The sequence below is a fragment of the Schistocerca americana genome, unplaced genomic scaffold (genome assembly GCF_021461395.2).
Source record: "Schistocerca americana isolate TAMUIC-IGC-003095 unplaced genomic scaffold, iqSchAmer2.1 HiC_scaffold_1220, whole genome shotgun sequence".
Taxonomy (NCBI): Eukaryota; Metazoa; Arthropoda; class Insecta; order Orthoptera; family Acrididae; genus Schistocerca; species Schistocerca americana.
In genome coordinates this window covers 7,501-12,500 of record NW_025725287.1, presented here as the reverse complement: position 1 = coordinate 12,500, position 5,000 = coordinate 7,501, and the positions used below count along the sequence as shown (strand labels likewise).

General features: G+C 62.7%; 1 pseudogene; it reads left to right on the top strand.

The window, feature by feature from the left end:
• LOC124563463 overlaps window positions 1–5,000 on the top strand; it is a 7,959-nt pseudogene that overhangs the window by 995 nt on the left and 1,964 nt on the right.

Here is a 5,000-nt window from a genome sequence, read left to right as displayed (position 1 = left end):
GAAAGTGAAGGTCTCGCCTTGCGCGGGCCGAGGGAGGATGGGGCTTCCCCGCCCTTCACGGGGCGGCGGCCTCCGCACTCCCGGGGCGTCTCGTCCTCATTGCGAGGTGAGGCGCACCTAGAGCGTACACGTTGGGACCCGAAAGATGGTGAACTATGCCTGGCCAGGACGAAGTCAGGGGAAACCCTGATGGAGGTCCGTAGCGATTCTGACGTGCAAATCGATCGTCGGAGCTGGGTATAGGGGCGAAAGACTAATCGAACCATCTAGTAGCTGGTTCCCTCCGAAGTTTCCCTCAGGATAGCTGGTGCTCGTACGAGTCTCATCCGGTAAAGCGAATGATTAGAGGCCTTGGGGCCGAAACGACCTCAACCTATTCTCAAACTTTAAATGGGTGAGATCTCCGGCTTGCTTGATATGCTGAAGCCGCGAGCAAACGACTCGGATCGGAGTGCCAAGTGGGCCACTTTTGGTAAGCAGAACTGGCGCTGTGGGATGAACCAAACGCCGAGTTAAGGCGCCCGAATCGACGCTCATGGGAAACCATGAAAGGCGTTGGTTGCTTAAGACAGCAGGACGGTGGCCATGGAAGTCGGAATCCGCTAAGGAGTGTGTAACAACTCACCTGCCGAAGCAACTAGCCCTGAAAATGGATGGCGCTGAAGCGTCGTGCCTATACTCGGCCGTCAGTCTGGCAGTCATGGCCGGTCCTTGCGGCCGGCCGCGAAGCCCTGACGAGTAGGAGGGTCGCGGCGGTGGGCGCAGAAGGGTCTGGGCGTGAGCCTGCCTGGAGCCGCCGTCGGTGCAGATCTTGGTGGTAGTAGCAAATACTCCAGCGAGGCCCTGGAGGGCTGACGCGGAGAAGGGTTTCGTGTGAACAGCCGTTGCACACGAGTCAGTCGATCCTAAGCCCTAGGAGAAATCCGATGTTGATGGGGGCCGTCATAGCATGATGCACTTTGTGCTGGCCCCCGTTGGGCGAAAGGGAATCCGGTTCCTATTCCGGAACCCGGCAGCGGAACCGATACAAGTCGGGCCCCTCTTTTAGAGATGCTCGTCGGGGTAACCCAAAAGGACCCGGAGACGCCGTCGGGAGATCGGGGAAGAGTTTTCTTTTCTGCATGAGCGTTCGAGTTCCCTGGAATCCTCTAGCAGGGAGATAGGGTTTGGAACGCGAAGAGCACCGCAGTTGCGGCGGTGTCCCGATCTTCCCCTCGGACCTTGAAAATCCGGGAGAGGGCCACGTGGAGGTGTCGCGCCGGTTCGTACCCATATCCGCAGCAGGTCTCCAAGGTGAAGAGCCTCTAGTCGATAGAATAATGTAGGTAAGGGAAGTCGGCAAATTGGATCCGTAACTTCGGGATAAGGATTGGCTCTGAGGATCGGGGCGTGTCGGGCTTGGTCGGGAAGTGGGTCAGCGCTAACGTGCCGGGCCGGGGCGAGGTGAGTGCCGTAGGGGTGCCGGTAAGTGCGGGCGTTTAGCGCGGGCGTGGTCTGCTCTCGCCGTTGGTTGGCCTCGTGCTGGCCGGCGGTGCAGGATGCGCGCGCCTGCGCGGCGTTCGCGCCCCGGTGCTTCAACCTGCGTGCAGGATCCGAGCTCGGTCCCGTGCCTTGGCCTCCCACGGATCTTCCTTGCTGCGAGGCCGCGTCCGCCTTAGCGTGCTCCTCCGGGGGCGCGCGGGTGCGCGGATTCTCTTCGGCCGCCATTCAACGATCAACTCAGAACTGGCACGGACTGGGGGAATCCGACTGTCTAATTAAAACAAAGCATTGCGATGGCCCTAGCGGGTGTTGACGCAATGTGATTTCTGCCCAGTGCTCTGAATGTCAACGTGAAGAAATTCAAGCAAGCGCGGGTAAACGGCGGGAGTAACTATGACTCTCTTAAGGTGGCCAAGTGGCGGCGGTGTGGCTGCATCCGGACTTGGCTTTTCGAAGTGCGGTCTTGATGTAGTCGTGCTGCTGCTGCGAGGCGCCTTCCTTGGGTTATAGTTACAGGGAGAGTGATGCGCAATACATGGGCCTAGCCCTCTTAGCCTCTCCTCTCCTGCGGTCTTCTCCCCTTCTCGTGGGCCCGCTGATTTTTGCAGAGTGGAAGACCGCACCAGGGGCTTGGGGGGGTTACCAGCCCCCCCTCGCATTATCCCTTTATAGTTGGGGGCAGCCGACAAGAAACAAGAGATGGTGGCCCTTCCGCTGAAGGTGCCACCCCAGCTACCCCAGCACCTATCCGGCCAACCGGCCGTAACGAAAATGCGATAGTTTGTGTAGCTCCCTTTGCTTGCAGTGAGTGCCACCGCACTTTTACCACGAAGAACGGTCTCGGGGTCCATCGCCGCCGCCAACACCTTGCGGCCGCCAACGCTGAGATCGTGACGGAGAGGCATCGTGCGAGGTGGACGGAGGAAGAAGTCCTGTCGCTCGCCAAGGCAGAGGCCGAACTGTTCCTTGAGAGGGACGCCCGGTTCTTCTTCGTTAATCAAGAGCTTATCAGGATGTTCCCCGACCGAACGCTTGAGGCAATCAAGTGCCGACGGCGGCAAGCTGCCCACAAGCAGCTTGTCCGCCAATTCATGGAGGCGCTTGAGATCGGTCGGGGGGAAGAGCCGGCGTCCCGCCGGGGAGCAGCGGGCTCGCTGCCTGACGCGGGCGAGGCCGCTGCGCCGCCCGTCGACGCAGCCGAGGACTTCGCGGCCGACACCACCGGGCCGCCGCCGGAGGGGCCGACTGACGCCGCCATCTGGGAGCATCTGGCGGGGCTACCTGCTTCCGCCCAGCGTTTCTCTGCCCTGGATCGAGTCATTGGTCTGGGGCGGGGCACGCCGCCCGATGTCATCCTGGGCATGCTCCCGGATGCCCTTGCGTCGGTCGGGTCCAGGGGGGAGAGGTCGATCACCAGGACACAGCGGCCGCGCCACTCATCCAAGCGGCCGCCTGCCGCCCCGCCGCTGCAGAAGCGCAAGCGGCGCCGCTGGGAGTTCGCGCGGACACAGGACGCCTTCCGTAGGTCGCGTGCACGTTGCGTGCGCGGCTTGCTGGACGGCACCCTGCTGCAGCCGCCACCCGACATCCCCGGTCTGCTGGACTTCTGGGCGGACCTCTTCACGAAGAAGCCGATCTCCACCGCTGGCTTCATCCGTGACCGCCTTCTCCCGCACTCGGAGCCTGTCGCTCCTGAGTGCCTATGGGGGCCGGTCACACGTGAGGAGGTCGCTGCTGCCTTGCCGCCCAGGGGATCGGCGGCCGGGCCGGACGGCCTGACTCCAGCGGAGCTGCGGCGCCTGCCGCATGAAGTCCTGGTGAAACTCCTGAACCTCTTCCTCCTGGCCCGCGCCCTCCCCGAGCGTCTGCTTCGCGCCCGGACGTCACTTCTCCCCAAAACGGCTGCACCAACATCCCCCGCTGACTTTCGCCCCATCACGGTCTGCTCGGTGTTGGCGCGGACCTTTCACAAGGTTCTCGCGTCACGCCTGATGCGCGCATGTGCTGTGGACGAACGTCAGCGGGCATTCATCCCCCGGGATGGGATGTTGGAAAACACCTTCATCTTGGACACTGCTCTCACCGACGCAGTCCGCTCCTGTCGCTCTGTTTTTGTGGCATCGATCGACGTCTCTAAAGCGTTCGATTCGGTGGACCATGCTGCCCTCCGCCCCGTGCTGAGGGCTCATGGCCTGCCGGATTGCTTTATTGAGTACGTCGAAAGGTGCTACGAGGGTAGCACGACGGTGATAGCGGGCGGCGCCGACGTGGGCGTGCCCCTGCAGCCGGCAAGGGGTGTGCGTCAGGGTGACCCCCTCTCCCCCCTCCTTTTCAATTTTGCGGTGGACTTTGTTTTGAGTCAGCTTCCCTCCCACATCGGAGCTCGGATCCTCGGTCGCAGAGTTAACGCTGCGGCCTTTGCAGATGACGTCCTGCTTTTTGCATCGACCGCGAGAGGATTGCAGTCCCTCATCGACGCAGCCGTCGCAGCCCTCGGCCATCTGGGGCTGCAGATCAACGCCCGGAAGTGTTTCACCCTCGCCTTAGTCGCGTCTGGGCGTGACAAGAAGGTGAAGGTCGACGCCGACGTTACCTTCAAAGCGGGCAACGCCACCATGCCCGCCCTACGCGTGGGTGAAACCTTCCGGTATCTGGGACTGCAATTCTCCACCGCTGGTCGCTGCGTTTTCAACCCACGACGCCACCTGGTGGAGCAGCTGGACGTCATCTCCCGAGCTCCGCTCAAGCCGCAACAGCGCCTCTACGCTCTCACCAACGTACTTCTCCCTGGCCTGTACCATGGGCTGGCCCTCAGCCGCACCCGAGTGGGTGCGTTGAAAGCGGCAGACGTGACCATCCGGGCCGCCGTCAGGAGATGGTTCCGCCTTCCGGCGGACACTCCCCTGGGCTACTTCCATGCTCCTGTAGCTCAGGGAGGCCTCGGCATCCCATCATGCCGATGGATGGGGCCAACACTCCGCCGGTCCCGTCTCCTGGCGCTGAAGAGGATTGGACCAGCCCCCGACGGTGCAGGCCGGGACGAGGTGCAGCGTGAGATTGAGGTGCTGGAGCGGCATCTTATGTGGGAGGGCCACCTCCTCAAATCGTCGACGCAGGTTGGAGAGATGTGGGCCGCGCGCCTGCACGTTGCCTTTGACGGTGCGGCGCTGTCATCTTCCGCCGCCGTCAAGGGGCAACACCAGTGGGTCGCTGACACCAGTCGCCTGCTATCTGGGCGTAACTTCATCGACGCTCTCCGCGCCCGCATCAACGCCTTCCCCACGAAGGCGCGGCGCAGTCGCGGGCGGGAGGCGGACACCAGATGCCGCGCGGGCTGCCAGGCCGTAGAGACCGCCAACCACGTGTTACAGGCTTGCTTCAGGACGCACGGGTCCCGGGTCAAGCGGCATGACGCGATTGTGCGCTATGTCGCCCGTGGACTCGCGCAGAGGGGCTTCAATGTTTCTGTGGAGCCCCACCTCCGCACACCTGAGGGAATCCGCAAGCCTGACGTGGTG